The 17,841-nt window shown below is 49.9% G+C and overlaps 2 long non-coding RNA genes across 3 annotated transcripts; one reads left to right on the top strand and one right to left on the bottom strand.

Moving 5' to 3' along the window:
- The first annotated feature begins 1,458 nt into the window (after nt 1–1,458).
- LOC141731369 (uncharacterized) lies at nt 1,459–17,380 on the top strand. 2 transcript variants are annotated; one of them, XR_012583416.1, is made up of 3 exons: nt 1,459–1,901; nt 2,337–2,507; nt 16,692–17,380. It is a non-coding gene; the product is annotated as an uncharacterized LOC141731369 (long non-coding RNA). The 2 variants fall into 2 exon arrangements; XR_012583417.1 differs by lacking the exons at nt 1,459–1,901; nt 2,337–2,507 and adding an exon at nt 15,515–16,035.
- LOC141731370 (uncharacterized) lies at nt 13,381–17,544 on the bottom strand. Its single transcript, XR_012583418.1, has 3 exons — nt 17,382–17,544; nt 15,868–17,167; nt 13,381–14,780 (listed from the first exon to the last, which is right to left on the bottom strand). It is a non-coding gene; the product is annotated as an uncharacterized LOC141731370 (long non-coding RNA).
- Between the last annotated feature and the right edge of the window lie 297 nt (nt 17,545–17,841).

Genomic DNA, 17,841 nt, shown 5'->3' with positions numbered 1-17,841 from the left:
GGAAAAGCTGCCACTGTCTCCAGCCAATTGTAATTTAATTGTAAAAATTAAAATAAAAATTTGCGCCAGGTGGCAATTTGGCATCTGCTTCCATTTCCCCCTGCAGTGAGGGATTGCAGGCACTGCTAAGGAGGGGCTCATTTTGCACTCAGTGGGGCAGATCCTGGGCTCCTGCAAAGCACAGGGAGCACCATGGAGTGGGCAGCAGCTCCTTCCAGACCAGGGGATAAGCCCCAGGAGTCTGTCCTTCCACTCCCTGTTGCAACAGCAGCTCGAAGCTGTGAGTTTTGGGCTGCAGCCTGGGCTTGCTGTTTGCATCCGCAGCCTCTCTAAACATTCTCGTGCCGTGTTATCGCTCTGGAATTCCAGAGTGCTGAGTCCCGGCCTCAAGCAGCCAGAGGAATTTGCTCCCCAAGCATTAATGCCTTGTCCTTCCCCAGAAGGATCCCCTGGGATGGCTCCTGTTGTGCAATGAGGGTGGGCTGGTGTCCTGCCAGGCCCCAGATCCGGGCTTGGGCTTGGTCACCTCATCCAGCTCTGGCACGTGAGGTGGGTGATGGGACCAGCATGGTCCATGGTGGGACTGGGACAAGCCCAGGGTGAAGAACTGGGCATTGTGAAGGACAGCAGCCTCCTCCACCCCTTCCACTCCAGGGGTATCCAGCTTTGCATCAGCCCATCCAGAGGCAGAGCTGGGAGATGCTCTGAGGGATGTGCCCACATCCTGATCCACCTAAACTGTTCTGCTGCAGGTACAGGGGGGAACACTCCCTGTGGGCTTTGGGGACAGTGATGGGGACAAGAGCTCACACCCACACACTGGGTGTGCTTCAGAATCATAGAATCCAGAAAGGTGGGAAAGTTCTCTAAGATTTTCAAGTCCAGACAGAGGCCAAAATTCTCTATTTTTAGGGGTGTTAACCCTTCCACAAGTACTGCCAGTACTCCCACAAGTTCTGAGGACAAGACAGAAGGTTTCTCCACTCAGCACAGGACTCCTCACTGCAGCAGAATTCCTGCCTGGACTGAGCTCACAAAGAATTGTTTGAAGTTGCACACATGCAAGAGCAAGAGCTTAAAAACCAAGGAAAGAGAGAGAAAAGCTTCTGGGTGAAAACCAGGCAAATTTGCCTCAACCCATCCAGAGGCAGAGCTGGGAGCTGCTCTGGGGGACATGCCCCACATCCTGGATCCTCACTGCTGGTACTCCCACTAATTCTGAGGACAAGTCAGGATTCTCCACTCAGCTGTGGGACTCCTCACTGCAGCAGAATTCCTGAGCTCACAAGGAAGAATTTGAAGTTGTACACACGCAAGAGCATGAGTTTAAAAAACAGGGGGAGAGATAGAAAAGCTTCTGGATGAAAACCAGGCAAATTCCTTGAGTTTAGAGGAGACTCATCCACATCTGCTTCCTGCAGGGGCTCCTGTCACTGCTGCTGCCTCTGCAGAAAGGCCGTGGGACAAACGGGGCTGGCGAATCATCGGGGCGAGCTCTAAAGGAGCCAGCAAGACTTTCCAGAATCTTTTTGATGACAAGAGCGTTATGCTGACAAAACAGCCCATTTTCCTGCTCTAACCCCCTCGTTATCAGCCCTTGGTTGCAGGAGTGTTGGCTGACACTGCAGCGAGGATTATTGAGCTGTTGACAGAGAGCTCATCCACTCGGAGCAGTTATCGTGGCAGGGAGCACCCAGCACGCAGGCAGCTCCTGACAGGCTCTCTCATCAGCCAGATGCTGTGTGTGGGGGAGCCTCCTGGAGCCTCACACCCCGTTTTCCCCCCTTTTATTGTATTGAAATCAGTCTCCCAGCAGCGTTATGGCTGATTAGCCCTGCAGAGAAATTAATGGGGACACGGCCGTAAATAATCTTGGAAATGGTTCTTAGCTGTCCCTCCAGGTGAGTCCCTCTCTGTAAGGGATATATTCGGGAGAATGCTGCTGTGATTGCTCCAGGGAGGAACATGGGACAGTCATGGATGGGGAAAACCCGACCAAGGCCAGGACTCCACCTTGCCAAGACCTCCATTGCTTTACTGATTTTGGTGTAAGGGTCCTGATTGCACCAAGTGGTTAAAAGCCATGCCAAAGGCCAGGATTAGAAAGCACTGTTCAGTGCTTTATTCCTGAGCTCAATAAATGCATCCCCTCCTGGAAATGCTGCTCAATGTTAACAGGATTAGTGGGCCCGCTCATCCATCCAGGCAGAGCGGGGTAGGAAGGAAGGAGGTGGGAAGGACAGAAAAAAGGAGGATGGAGGCTGATGAAATGTCTTTAATCCTGTTCCTCTGCCCACTGGGACATGGCACTCCCTCCCTGCTGCTCTGCCATCCAGACAGCTCCATAATCACAAGGAAGCAGCAAGACCAGCCCCAACCCATGGTGCAGCACTGCAAAACTCAAGGCTTCACTTTGATCTCTGCCTGGAAGATGAAAAGTCTTAATCAAGGCTGAGAGCACGTTAAACAGCAGACTCTAAAATAATTGGGCACTGTGGCCTCCTTAGGTAAGTGCAAAAAGAGGGGATTATTGTGGCTTGGGCAGTCAAACGTGTCCAGGCTTTATCCTGGCTGGAACAGGGCACAGGCAGAGGGAGCAGGGCACTGCAGGCTGAGCACACCCTGCACAGGGATTGCCAGACAATCCAATGGTGTCTCTGCTCCCAGGATTGTGCTGTTCCCTCAAGCTGGCTGCATTAAAGCTGGCAGGGGCAGGGCTGCCAGGCTTGGCCAGCTCTTGCCTTGCCAGCCCCAGGAGCAGCTGCTTTTGCAGAGGGGATTTGTCTGCCTAGAGAGTTCAAATCTTTTAGTTCATTTCCCTCATGTGTTTCAAAAATCTCTGCCTGCAAGGCTGAAGGAAACTTTAAAAAGGTTTTAAACTGGTCATTGCTTGTGGGTGGACACCAAAAGAATTGTCTTCCCAATGCTGTTAGGATGATGTGCAGGGAAAAAGGGACCATGGCATCTAGATGAGCCACACCATTGCAAAAAGCTGCAGAAAGCAGGAGAGATGGAGAGGAGAGGGATGGATTTGCTCCTGTGATTGAAGAGAAAACAGCAGAGCCAACATGGTAGGAGGTATCCTGTACTTCCAGCTCCATTGGATGCTGGAGCAGGTCCCAGATGTGCCCATTTCTCTTTGTAGGTTTGTGTCACATTGGCTCCCAGCACTTCACAACCAACTCTGCATGCAACAACACCACACGAGAGTGAACAGGGAGGGTTGTACCTTGGAAAAAGTGCTTTGCCCCTGACTGGAAAACCTAATTAGCAATTAGGGAGGAAAGAGCTTCCCATCAAGTAGATGTGCAGGTTCTTTTCCAGCCCATCAGGTTTGCAGAGAACCAGGGAGCAGCTTCTGGAGCAGCACAGGGGAGCAGGGCGATGGACGGACGAGAGGATCGTCTTCAAGAATGGAAAGGACATGAGACAAAATGTTCTTGCTCGATGTTGTAAACAAGCCTAAAGTGTTTTGAAAGACTCTGTCAATATAAATTACTGACAAACAAGACACTGGAATTGCAAAAGAGGAGCCCAGCTGGAGGAAGGCTGCTCGCAGAGTGCCTGCTGCCCACCTCAGACACTCAATGTGGCAGCACCGCTCTGCTGCCCTCCCACATTCCTCTCTATTCTTCCCCTCTCGAATGGAGAAGAGGCATCAAGTGCTCTGTGTGAGATGAGTGCATTAAAGCATCCTCCAGCCCAGCTACTGCAGCCCTGACAGCCGAGGGAATTTGCCAGCAGAGCTCTCAGCACAGCATTTCATGATAACTCCCTGTGCAAGCCCTCCCTGCGCTGAGGGGTTGGGAGATTGGCTCAGCACTGTCTGTGTCCCTGCTCCTCCCTGCTGGCAGCTCATTCCCATCCCCACAGGATGGATCAGGGAGCTCTTGGCATCCTCCATGGGGTAAATGTGTCCCTCAATGGGCAGGGAGCAGCTGCTGCACTGTAAATCCACAGCCTTGATTACCTGGAGTTCACTTTCTCACCTTGTGCTGTGACAGCAGCCAGAGCTCTGCCAGGAACAACTGTGGCACTGCCAGTGTCAGCTTGGCTGTGGACAGCCCAGGCAGCAACCTTGACCAAAAAAGAGTTTTGCACTTTCCCCCTGCTGTTTAAAGCCCAGATGCCTGAGCAGAGCTCCAGGATGAGAGCTCTGCCTGGTGCAGGGCCATGCCTTGCACATGGGGATGCTTTAAAGCCATTTCCAGGGATTTCCAGTGGGCCCTACTGTACCTGGGCCTCGAGTTCAGAGCAAGGGGAGTGCTGGACGGGTGACTTTAGCAGCTACATAAATAAACTGGAGTGGGTTTGTCCACCACTGAAACACAAACACGGCTGGGGTGGCAGGAAGCCAAGCAGAGAGATAATATTTTTCTTAGGTATTAGCCCAGTATGAAATCAGAGCAGAAGAATACTCAAAGAAAGCCTTGACAGGGAGTAATGAGATTTTCAGGTGGGTTTTTAAAATTTTACTAGAAAGCTGAGAAAAGAATGAATTCTAACCATCCTCCCAATGATTAAAGAGTCTCAGTGTTCCCCCCCGGAGTGGCAGAGGTAGGAAGTGCTTTTCAGGAGGATTTAATGGGTTATTGGTTAATGGGTTATTTCTGCTTCTCTCTGTATTCTGGGAGGCTTCAGAGCTCATCCATCCTTTGGCAGAGGTGAGCTGGGCTGTGCCCATTGCTCAGTGCCCACCAACCCTGCCCTGGCATGGGGTCACTGTGGGGCTGGGGGAGCAGTAGGGGTGCCCTTGGACCAGGGGTTTGGGGCACAAGGAGGAGAAATCAAATCCAGCCCAAGGATCTGACAGAAGGTGTTCTCCACGTGCTCATTACTGAGTGAGCTCTTCCTCCCCTTGGGGCTAAAAATACCTTTTGGGAACACTTGACAGTGGTGCCAGAGCCTGGCTTGGGGACAGGGGAGCGGGGCAGGTGAAGGCAAAACAGGGACAAACATCTCATTTTTGTTTCCACTTTTCCATTTTTGTTTCTGAGATCACAGAATGCTTTGGGCTGGATAGGACCTTTAAAACCATTTCATCCCAACCTTCCCAGCATGGGACACCTTCTTTTGGAGCAGGCACTCCAAAGTGTCACTGGCAGCAATGCCAAGCGGGTTTTGGCTCCAGGAGGAGCATTCTGGCTGCCTCCTGTCTGTGTCAGCTGGGATGGGGAAACCTGAGCCCATGAACGGCTCGACAAACATCTCATTTTTGTTTCCACATTTCCATTTTTGTTTCCATATTTCCATTTTTGTTTCTCAGCTCACAGAATGCTTTGGGCTGGATGGGACCTTAAAGAGCCATCTCATCCCAGCCTTCCCAGCACGGGACACTTTCTCTAGACCAGGCTGCTCCAAGGTGGCAGCAGCAGTGATGCCGAGTGGGTTTTGGCTTCAGGAGGAGTGTTCTGGCTGCTGCCTGTCCGTGTCAGCTGGGATGGGAAAACCTGAGCCCATGGACGGCTCGACAAACATCTCATTTTTGTTTCCACATTTCCATTTTTGTTTCTCAGCTCACAGAATGCTTTGGGCTGGATGGAACCTTAAAGACCCATCTCATCCCAACCTTCCCAGCATGGGACACCTTCCTCTAGACCAGGCTGCTCCGAAGTGTCACTGGCAGCAATGCCGAGCGGGTTTGGCTCCGGGAGGAGCATTCTGTCCATGTCAGCCAGGATGGGGAAACCTGAGCCCATGGACGGCTTGCAGGAGCAGGACGAACAGAGCCAACAAATCAGGGCTCTGCCATCTCCTCCGCCCCTCTCTGTCTGCTTCAATAACAGCCCATGGGGGAGGCTCCCAGAGCTGCTGAATGGCTCGATAACCAGGAGCCAAAAACATTCAAAACCGCACGTCTGAATTAATTCATCCCCAAGCATCCGCAGACGGAGGAGGGGAGGGGGGTGGTGGTGAGGGAGGAGGCGGAGGAGAAGAAACAGGAGAAGGAGAAACGACTTGGCTCCTTTTCAAGCCCTTTCTAAAAATGCTGAAAGAGTTTGGCAATACTAATAAAAACCCAGTGCAGCAGTTGCCCTAATTTTTCTGAGCAACATCGCTGAGAGGCAGGCGAAAGGATGGCTGTGGCATGTAAAATAAGGGATGAAAAGGAGGAGGAAAGGGTTTGGATGTCAAAGTGACGGTGGCAGGATGGAGTCTGACAGCATGGACAGAGACAGGGATGGTTGAGCTGCTGGAACCCCTCTCAAATCCCTCCTTGCTCCATCCCTGCCCATCCAAAGCTCAGCCCAGACCCCCTCCCAGGGCTGGGAGTCTCAGTGCTCGTGGCTCAGCTGCTTGCAGAACAGCAGAGATGGATTTGGACATGGTTTGGAGGCAGCAGTGTCAGCCTGTCTGCTGGGATGAGGCTCAGCAGAGCTCCAGCCAGAGCAGAGCCGAAAACCCACATGTTGGTACTGGAGAGGGGCAGCCCAGCAGCCAGGCAGGAGGGAGCTCCAGACAGCAGATTTTTCCTCAAACAGCATGAAATCCACACAGGAAAAAAATTTGTGACCAGCTCAGCCTGGGAACCCCCTCCCAGGGAGGTGAGGGCTGAGGGAGCACTGAGGCTCCTGCAGTGACGACAGGGTTTTCTGCAGCACCAATCTGCAGATCCGTTTTGGGCTTGGTTTCTAATATTTGCACTCTGGAGGAACATGGTGTGGTCATTCCCAGTTCCTCACACACTCACAGGGATGCTGTGGGCTGCCTTGGAAGTTGATTCATCAATTAATGGCTTTAAACTGGAAAATAATGCCTTTGAATCGAAAGAAAGTAGGGTTAGATGGGATATTGGGAAGGAATTGTTCCCTGTGAGGGTGGTGAGGCCCTGGCACAGGGTGCCCAGAGAAGCTGGGGCTGCCCCATCCCTGGAAGTGTCCAAGGCCAGCTTGAAGCACCCTGGAATAGTGGAAGGTGGAATTGGATAAACTTTAAGGTCTCTCCCAACCTAAACCATTCTGTGACTCCATAATCCCACAATTAATTAAAACATCCCTCAAGAATTTCAATCTCAGTCCCTTAGATTTTAGGTTTCCAACACCAAACATCACTCCAGGAGTTTGGAGGGCTCCAACGTGCCTGTGGCTGGTTCTCCCAACCTTTCCACAATGGCATTTTCAGGGCAGTGGCAGACCCAGGTCCATGTTAGGCGTTGCTAAATTGAGAGGCCAACACTGCTGGTAGAAACACAACATTTAAGGGCTGCAGCCCATCAAACCACCAGCACAACCAAGGTCAAAGCCATCTTTGAGTCATCCCACGGAGTTTTAGGGATCTGTATAAATAACTGGAGAGGCTAAAGCTAACTGCTGAGTGCAAACACTCCCAGTGCTGCAGGACTTGGTGACATTCAGCCAAAAGGTCACATCTCTCACCATGCTATTTGCATTCTCCATCCTCATACAGCAGGAGCAGTGCAGAGGAGCTGCAGGAGGCAGATGAAGGGGCTGGAAATGCTGCCTGTCCATGGTTTGGACAGGATTTTGCATTTCCTGCCATTATTTTAACCATGAAGGTTTCATAACAAAGCACCTGGTGGGGTGTTAGGTCTGCTGCTCTCTCTGACCAAGAGTGAAGACTGTCACAGACATCTTTTCCTGAAAAATCCTTTCTTTAGGATTTTTTGCTCCTGAGAAGTTGAGAGGCCTCAGAAGCAAAATGTAAACAATGGTTATCTGCTGCTGTGGAATGCAACAGGTGCATCTGTGATTGGTCTCATGTTGGATGTTTGTAATTAATGGCCAATCACAGTCAGCTGGCTTGGACACAGGGCCCGAGCCACAAACCTTTGTTATCATTCTTTCTTTTTCTATTCTTAGCTACCCTTCTGATGAAGCCTTTTCTTCTATTCTTTTAGTACAGTTTTAATGTAATATATATCATAAAATAATAAATCAGCCTTCTGAGACATGGAGTCAGATCCTCATCTCTTCCCTTATCTGAAAACCCCTGTGAACACGGTCACAGAGGACAACACACGAGTGGGGACACCCCAGCAGAGCAAGCTGGGACACTGTGGCTGCCACATGAGACCATTCCCTGCTCCATTTGGGACCTGCTTCCCAGGAAATTCCTCTTGTAGGAACCACTAAAGAATGGGGCTGCTCTACCAAGGCTGCCTCAATCCAACATTGGGAAGAAGACAACAGAGCGCTCAAGCATTATTAGGATATGTGGAATTTTTAGGGTGCTCCTCATCCCATTGAGGGTAATTAAAATGGCACAGAGAAACTCTCAGCCTTGGGAAGGGAAGAATTGGATCTCCATGTGGCTCCAGGCTGGCCAGACCAGCTGGGATGAGTGAGAACAGTGGTTCTGTGTCTCCCAGAGCTGCTGTTTGCTGTCTGGGGAGTGCAGGCAGGGAAGAGGTGTTAGGAAATCTCTCTGAGTCAGCCTCAGAAGTTGCTCAACTGAAATATCCACAGCAAAGCTGAGGGATTTCTTCTCCAGTTGCAGGAGAAAGAATGGCTTGAAAAGTTTCAACCTCCAGCTAATTTTAGACGGACTGCCCCATTATTCTCCAAGCTTACATCAGTTAAACCTTGTTTTTCTGTCACACAGGACATGGGACACATCTGCACTGCTGAAGATTGGCTTAGTCAGAGCCTCTCTGAAGCCTGGGGCTTGCTGGATTGAATCACAGAATCATTTAGGTTGGAACAGACCTTTAAGATTATCGAGTCCAACCCTATTTATGTTCCTATGTAATGTTTAACTTCATGGCACTGTAATGCGGTTAAAGAGAACTCAAAGGGAAAACTCTGCTGCTCTTAATGCAGTTTCTGCTGATGTCTCAGGCACCTCAGACAGCAAAATGCATCTTTTTAATCAGGAAGAAAAAGGCTGCAGTGTGCACAGAGCTGGTGAACCATGTCCTCAAAGTGCCAGGAAGGATCAAAGTGGGAAGACCTCCTCCTGCTCCCCAGAACAGGCTGGGCTCTTGCACCAACTTGTACATGAATTTAAGTCCCAGGCAGGATTCTAACCACAGCAGATGGTTGGGAAGAAAGCAAAGGCTCTCCAGAGGAGCCCCACCTGGAATGTGGGCTGTGCTGTGATGTAGGAGACTGATGATGGGGCCTGGCTGGTTCCTCTCACAGGTACCAGAGGCTTTGAAGCATCTCCCCAAGGTTCTTAAGGGCAGTGTGGGTGTGGGGAAGCCACCCTGCCCGGCTTGGGGAGGTGACTGCTCAGCCCTCAGCCAGGGGAAACCATCCATAAAGGCTCCAAATGGGAAATGCCTTCAAAAAATTTAGGGGGGAAAAAAACCAGTCCTGGCAGATCTTATCTCAGGGGAAATGGGATCAGGCTTTTGGGAGGAGGCATTTCCCACCCCTGAGGGCTGCCAGCCCCCCCGTGCTGCTGCAGATCCCTGGCAGTGGCCTTTGCAGGATGCAGGAGAAGGCCTCTGAGACTTTTCTTTCAAAAATAGAGCAGGGGTTACCCTTTCTTTCCAAACTCCTCCCGGGAAGGAGCCGCCCTCTCCCAGCGCCTCTCCGTCCCCTGGCTCTGTGCACGTTAACCCCAAGCCATGATGGTCCAGCCTCGCTCTTCCTTGCCCTCTGTGGTCCCTGCTCATTCCTGGGGTGCAGCTCCCACCTCTCCTTCTGCTGGCTTCCCACAAGGTCCCAAAAAGTCCAAGGGAACACCAGGGAAAGCTGGAAGTGTGTTGGAAATCCATGATCTTAGTGACCGTGTTCACAGGGGTTCTTGGATCAGGGAAGAGATGAGGATCTGACTCCATGTTTCAGAAGGCTTGATTTATTATTTTATGATATATATTACATTAAAAATATATTAAAAGAATATAAGAAAAGGTTTCATCAGAAGGCTGGCTAAGCTAAGAATAGAAAGGAATGATAAAGCTTCTGTCTCGGACAGCGAGTCCAAGCCAGCTGACTGTGATTGGCCATTAATTAGAAACAAACTAACATGAGCCAATCACAGATGCACCTGTTGCATTCCACAACAGCAGATAATCAATGTTTACATTTTGTTCCTGAGGCCTCCCAGCTTCTCAGGAGGAAAAATCTTAAGGAAAGGATTTTTCATGAAAAGATGTCTGGGACAGATCTTTAAGGTTCCTTCCAACCCAAAGCATTCTGTGATTTCTGGGATTCTCTGATTTCATGTCAGGGCCCTCTCCTGCACCCCAGCCCTCAGCAGGGCTCCAGGCCAGCCAGGCAGGAGAGGCTTTCCAGATCTTCTTGCAGAAGAGGAGCTAGAGCAGAAATTTTAGGAGAAACGCCAGATCCCTGCAAATCATCAACGTGAGACAGCCCCAGGTCTCTCAGGACAGATGTTCCCAGATGTGGCCAAGCAGCTGGACTACCTTAAAGGCAAAATGATGGCTTGGCCAGAGGTTTGGTGCCCAGAGGGGGTGAAGTTGGCAGATTGCAGGTGGCAAAGCCCCACAGATCCCCTTGGACAGGCTGAGGATCATCCCATGGATGCAGGCCACCTCTGCTCCTGGTTCATGCCTATTTAAAAATCAATCAAACAGCCCTGGGCTTCTGGAAGGTGCTGTGACACTCTGTGCATGTGGCTGGAGTGTTTTGAAGTCCCCTCTCTGGAGAGAGCTCTGCAAGTGCCACTGGAGCTGACACTTCACCTTTTCCTGGGTCAGGGAGCTTCACTTCAGGCGCTCCAGCATCCAGGGCATTCCAGCCAGAATCAAAGAACTCTTCTGCAAGGTGATAGAACACAGACAAAAGCCATGTGCAGGTGGATTTGTCACCCAAACAAAAAGGAAGCTGGAGACTGTTCAGCCTGGAGGAGTGAAGCACCTTCCTGCACCTAGAGGGGCTTACAAGAAGCCTAGAGAGAGATTTTGACAAGGAGGGCAGGGTTAGATGGGCCATTGGGAAGGAATTCTTCCCTGTGAGGGTGCTGAGGCCCTGACAGGCTGCCCAGAGAAGCTGTGGCTGCCCCTGGATCCGTGGAAGTGACCAAGGCCAGCTTGGATGGGGCTTGGAGCACCCTGGGACAATGGAAGGTGTCCCTGCCATGGGAATGGATGAGCTTTAAACCCTCTCCCACCCAATCCAGTTTGGAATTCTGTGAAATGGAGGGAGAAGAAACCTTGAGCATCCCTTTTGAAGGGGTGAAGGGATGGGGAGAAGCAAAATGCAGCCAGCCAAGGAGCTGAGCTGCTCCCTCTGCTCTCTGAGCATCCATCCCAGTCCTGTGGATGCTCCTGGGGCTGTGGCAGCTCCTGCAGCTGCATCGCCTGCAGGGCACGAGGGCTAATTCCCAACCACACAGGCAGCAAATGGCTCTGCCACAGCAAAGTGTTATGGACTGAATCAGAGTGCAGGAAAACCCCATCCCAGCCAAGGTAACCTCCTTTTCCTAAATGGTTAATCTCCAGCATTAGAGCTGGCGTGTTAAAGGAGGTTTAGGGCAATTTAATAGCTCATAAAACTTTATGGTCCCAGTTGAAATTGGAGTGATAACTCTGCAGTGTAAAGCTATACTTTGCTAAATGTCTCCCTTAGATTTTTTATTTTATTTTATTATTGGAAACTTAACATCTGCTACAGCAAAATAAAACTGAACCATTTGCACTGTTGAGAGACGTGAGCATTCTGCTTCTCTTCATTCTGTTTATATGTTTATTGCTTAAAACTTTGGCGTGGATATTATCCTTGATTATTAAGATTTCAATCACTCTGAGGAAGGGAGAGATAAAATAAGCCAAAACAGAGCCGTGATCAGTTTCATTTGTGGGCAGAATGGAAACCAACAGGATGCCAAATCGTAGACATTGACATTGTTTGGAGTCTTCTGAAATTTCCATTAATGATGCCTTGGCCAATTTCTGTCTGTAGCAGTGCTCCATAAAGCAACACACAAACCACCATGGAAAGGGAAATGGGGAGGGTTTGGAAGGTGCTCATTCTGTAATAATCTCTGTTTTGATGCTTCACTTTCCCCAGATGTCAAAAGGTGGTGGCTCCTCCTCAGTGGAGACCTGAACACTTCATCCCAAAGGTGAAGGGTCATTACTGCCCTGGGAAGCTCCAGCAAATGCCAAAATCTGTGGCTGCGCTGCTTTTTCTGAGCCCCAGAATTGTGGAATTCTCTACAATGCCCAAAATATTTTTTTTTCCTCCCACAAATACCTATTTGCTAGTCTTCCCTGATTCCTTCCAACATAAATCTCAGCTCACGCTTCCAAGCCACATATTTAAGGGAGGAAAAGTCTATTTCTAAAAAGAGACATGTGAGAAATGAACTGGGGACTTGCAGAGCCAGAACAGCCACGACTCACGTGGAAAATGAAATTAAAATATTGGTGAACTCCAGCTGGGAGGGGGTCAGCGAGCCCAGCACAGGCTTCAGTCCCTGGGGAGTGTTAAAGGAAGTTGGGATTTATTCAAAGATCTTTGTGCAGAGACCAGCTTAGTCTGCTCTGCCAGCAGTCTGGTTTAAGCCTGGCTTTAATCTGGTGTCCTGTGACCGTGTTCACAGGGGTTTTCAGATGAGAGAAGAGATGAGGATCTGACTCCATGTCTCAGAAGGCTGATTTATTATTTTATGATATATATTACATTAAAAATATACTAAAAGAACAGAAGAAAGGATTTCATCAGAAGGCTTAGCTAAGGGTAGAATAGGAAAGAATGATAACAAAGGTTTGTGGCTCGGCTCTCTGTCTGGGCCAGCTGACTGTGATTGGCCATTAATTAGAAACAACCACATGAGACCAATCCCAGATGCACCTGTTGCATTCCACAGCAGCAGATAATCATTGTTTACATTTTGTTCCTGAGGCCTCCCAGCTTCTCAGGAGAAAAAAATCCTAAGGAAAGGATTTTTCATAAAAGATGTCTGTGACAGTGTCCCTTGCTCAGCACAAGTCCCAGTGCTGCATTACCTGGAGCCCCTGAGGGGCAGAGCAGTGAGATTTCCCTTCTGCCAGCAGTGCCCTCAGTGATTCTGTGTGTTTATTTCCACTTGGAACAGAACAAAGCCCTTCTGGCACAGCCCTGACGAGGAGTACAGGCTTGAAAGGCCTCATTCCTCCCTGCCAAGGCCCAGCTCTGGTATGTCCCCAGACTGGCCAGAGAGTCCAAGACATGTGGGAGGACATGTGGTGTCACAGACATCTTTTATGAAAAATCCTTTCTTTAGGATTTTTCCTCCTGAGAAGCTGAGAGGCCTCAGGAACAAAATGTAAACATTGATTATCTGCTGCTGTGGAATGCAACAGGTGCAGCTGTGATTGGTCTCATGTGGTTGTTTGTAATTAATGGCCAATCACAGTCAGCTGGCTTGGACTCTCTGAAAGCCACAAGTCTTTGTTATCATTCTTTCTTTTTCTATTCTTAGCTAGCCTTCTGATGAAACCTTTTCTTCTATTCTTTTAGTATAATTTTAATGTAATATATATCATAATAAATCAGCCTTCTGAAACATGGAGTCAGATCCTCATCTCTTCCCTCATCCTAAGACCCCTGTGAACACGGTCACAATGTGGGAGTGGGCAACACACTCCTCCTGAAAATCCTCTCCCTCAACTCTCCCCTGCCGTGTTTTCCACACAGAGATTCCCCCCATTCCTTTCAGTTCCACCCCAATTTTCCCTTCTCCCTGCCTGCTTTGCACTGCTGTTTTCCCGTGATTCAGCAAATTCCAGGGCAGCAGCTGAAGGGTTAAAGAGCCTCTCCTCGTTAAGTTGCCCCCAGGGATCCTTTCCCCAGCCTCAGTCTTGGCCTTTGCTGAAAGATTTCCTCCTTCCCCGAGATGTCATTTAGGCCATTAGGGGGATCTTTTGCAGGGAATAATGCCTCCCCCTTACACGTGGTCCCCCTTAATTAGTAATTAGGATAATGCAATATTGAAAAAGCAAGGCACAAATTTAATTAGTTGTGTTTTATTAGAGTAACTAAGGAGAAGGCCCCCGGACTCCACGGAGGGAGAGGGATCAATACTGAACATCTATTTTCACTAGAAAACAATTGCAGCTGATGGGCTGTCTGTGGGGGAAGCCACCCTCGGCCTCCACCCCTGCCTGCCCAAGGGAAGGGGCAGCACAGGGCCTGGAAAATAAATGATCAATACCTCCAGAGAGGGGCTGTGTGCTCTCAGTGAATGTTCTGGAGCAGATTTAATAGGAGCTGACACATAGCTATGGGGAGATGGCCTCCATTGCTCAATTAGCTCATTATCTTTTAAGCTCTTCTGGCTCAAATGGTGGCAGAGGAGCTTGGGGTTTGCATTTTTATCTATTTTGGGGGAGTTAGTGAGTTTGTTTTGCAAGGAAGCCTCTTCCCACTGCCACCCTCTGGTTCCTGTCCGCCCTCAGTGACCCAGCACGGCCGTGTGTGCTCACCAAAAAAGCCACCATGTCCCTTTCATGGGGTCCTTCCCCCCTCTCAGGGGGGCTTGGCATCCTCTGAGATGAAACAACACTTGTGTTTGCTCTGCAAACCCTTCTGGTGGAGATCTTGTGAGATGTTTCCTCCTTGGCAGGGCTCACACAACCCTGCCTTTATTTACACGCTTTCATCTCAGCACGAAACCTCCCAGCTGGGCACACGTACACACCTGTGCCAGTGCCAGGGACTCCGTGAGTGCCACCTCTTTGCATGGCTCAATAAAGCCACCAGGCAGCTCCCAATCTTGCCTTTTCCTACCTCTGCTCCATAATTGTTCTCCAGCCTTCCTGCATCTCGTGGAGTATGGAGAGCAGGGCCCTGCTGGGCCAGGAACTCTGCAGGGTGAAATAAAGGGACTCCATGCAGGCACTTGTAGCTCAGACAGGAAGATAAAAGCTGGAAGAAATGAATTATTCTTGTCTGGTTGTTTGAGAGACAAATAAAAGGGCTGCTGAAGGTTGCAGAGAGCAGGAATGGCCACCATGCCAAGGGTCTCAGGCCAGCACCGTGGATATGAGGGCAGCAAAATTAGGCCCATGTGGGCTTGATTATAGGTCAGGCTTCAAAATAAAACCCACCACTAATGGTGAAGATAAAATATGAACTCACAGAGATTTCTGTGAGCTTTCTAGAGATTTCTGTGAGATTTCTTGAGGCAGGAGAGGGATGGTGTGACACAAAGGGAGCCGGGTGTGACCCACCCTCCCCACAGAGGCCTCTCTCGATATTTAATGCTCTGAAGCACAATTTGGTACATGGAGATCAGTCAGGCTTTGATAAGATCATAGCAGGAGGACAGGAGGAAATTGCAGCCTTGCCCAATGCTTGATCTTGTGCTGCTGAACCTGCTGTATGGGAGACGTGATGGTCCAGCCTTAATGGCATCGTATTAAGCTGAGACAATGCAGCCCCGTGACCTTGTGATGCTTGATAGCCATATGTGCTATTTTAATGAAAAATCGGGGCTTAACTAAATGGCTGAGGGCTGTTAGCAGGGTCTCACTCCGAGCTGAGCCTGCTCTGAGCCGGGGGGAGGGAAAGGGAAGGGAATTGGGATGTAATAGCCATAATCATCCCTCAGTCTATGACCTCCTGCTCCTCTGATCGTGGCCCATGGTGCTGCTGGAGAGGCAAACCCAAGAGGGTTCTGACCCACCTGGGGCTATCATTGGGTCTGTGTGCTCAAATTTGGGTTTGGGGCTCAGTTTCTCTCAGAAGAAGCCGAAAATCACCCACTGCCACATCATTCAAACACATTGGGGACAAACAACAACTAGATTCAGTTATTCCCCCTTGCTCCAGCCTTCTCCATACCAATCCCCACCTCTAGGAGCAGGAACTGGGGCGGACACCCCTTCCAGGCACACGCACTGGTTTCCTCCCCCAACAAATTGAAGCTGTAAATATCGATAGCCTTCTCTTGCAGGGCTTTTTAATGCCCTCCCATACTTAGGAACTATTAAGCGCACCCATCATTACTAACCTGCGAAGTAAATGCGTCCTAATGGGCAGGCGAGCTACGCTGGCCCCAACAAATCATTGCTAATGAATAGTACCTGGCACATCCATCACCCTTAAACGCCAAAGCAAATCCATCTGCGTTAGCCGCTGAAAAGAGCCAGGCGGATCTCGCCCTCCCTTTCTTCCCAAGGTAGGGGAGGCTTTGGCAACACGTGAGCGTGGCTGTTTCCAATCTTTTCCCCCATTCCTGCAGTCAGCATCCCCATCCAAGGCGCATTTCTCAATCGCCGGGCTGCTCCCGCACACAATGCCCAGAGCGCTCTGGCAGCCGCATGAAAGGCTTTAAATAGAAACCAGCGTTTCTCCCTCGCGCTGCACACAATGCTTGCCTGACCCTTCGCCGACCTCACCCTCAAATCTGGGGTTCACAGCCCCAGCCTTGAACCCGGCTCTGTTTTTTCATGTTTGGCCTCTCTATTTCCTGAGGTCAGGCAGCCCACCGCTCCATTAGCATGAAGCAACTCAGGGCTCATTTGCCAAAACTGACATCCTGGGAAAGTCCTGATGAATTTATGAATTAGAGGCTACGGATGCCAGGAAAAGAATTAAGGACTTATTTATTTATATACGTATTTATTATTATTATTATTATTTGCAGGAAATCGGCCGGGCTGCTGCTGTTTGCTTTTTCTGCAAAGCACCGCCAGCCTTGAACGCTGTGTCAGCAGCAGTTTTCTTTCAGAGAGGAAAAAACACATTTTTTTCTTAAGATCTGTTAGGGGTTGGGCTTTTGGGGGGTTGTTTTTTTATATTATTATTGTTATTTTTGTTTTTTTTTTTTTAAAGGAAAGGCCTGAGGAAGAAAGTTGCTGGAGCAGGAAGCTGAGGGAGCCATCCCGGCGGGGCGAGGCGCTCTCACCTTGCGGAACGCGGGGATTGCGACACCCCGAGCAGCGGAGAGGTAAAATTTATATCCCATAAATCACATGTCAAGTGCCTGCGAGGAGAGGTCATTAAACAGATGTATGAGGCAAGAGGCAAAGTCCATCCATTTCAGAAGACGCTCCCAGTGTCAGCAGCTCTCCAGAAGTCTCGAGAGGCAGAGGGATCCAACCGGCACGGCAGCAGCTTCCCTGATGCTCTCTTATTTATTTCCTCCTCTATTTATTTGGAAAATTGCACATTTGATGGCGTTTTCTTTATTGGAAGAAGTTCCCGAGCTTTGCTGTCCCCTGTCACAGCTGCCCAGTGCGGGGGCTGTGGGAGGGGAGGGTGGCACATCAAACAGCTCGGGAGGGATGGAGTGATGGATGGAGGCTGCCCTGTGATTAATAATCAAACCAAGAGCTTTTACTGAGCGTCATGTGGAAAATGTGGCTTTGGAAACATTTGTCTTCATCCCACAAACAACAAGTGGTGTTTCTTTCCCTTTCTTTGTTTCTCTCCCCCCTCTTCCCTCCCCCTTTCCTCCCTTCCTCTCCCTCTTTTTGCTTTTCTGGCCCAGAATCGCTGATTAAAATCTTTTCCATGCTTTACCTGCTCCAAGTGGCTCCTGTTCTGGTTTGATTTATGCTTTGCTTATCTCAGGCTTCAGTGGAAAAATAATGACCAGATAATAAAGAGCACTAAGTAGCTTTTCAAGTGACATGGCATCCGCTGTGGGACTGGGCTCTGCAGGAGCAGGGAGGGAAACGCTGGGATGGCCTCGGGCCAAAGCAGAGGGAGGAAAACAGAGGATAACGGGAGGAAAACCACAACCCCGGGCCAGGGCTTCCTTCATGGGTGAGAGCTCGGGACACCCTCCAGTGGATGCCTCATCCCTGGCTTGCTGAGAGGCAGGACACTTCACCAATGGATATTGTGATTTCCCCAGGGCTTTTGGCCAGGATTCCAGGGGCTGTTTGTCCTCCTAGGACAGGGATTTCCCCCCAGGCACACTCATCAGGATGTTCCTTCCCACCTCCTTGTCTTCTCCTGGACAGACCCTGCCAGTGAG

This window comes from Zonotrichia albicollis, chromosome 21, assembly GCF_047830755.1.
Source record: "Zonotrichia albicollis isolate bZonAlb1 chromosome 21, bZonAlb1.hap1, whole genome shotgun sequence".
NCBI lineage: Eukaryota > Metazoa > Chordata > Aves > Passeriformes > Passerellidae > Zonotrichia > Zonotrichia albicollis.
The sequence above is the reverse complement of the archived record's forward strand: the minus strand, read 5'-3'. Positions and strand labels throughout refer to the sequence as shown.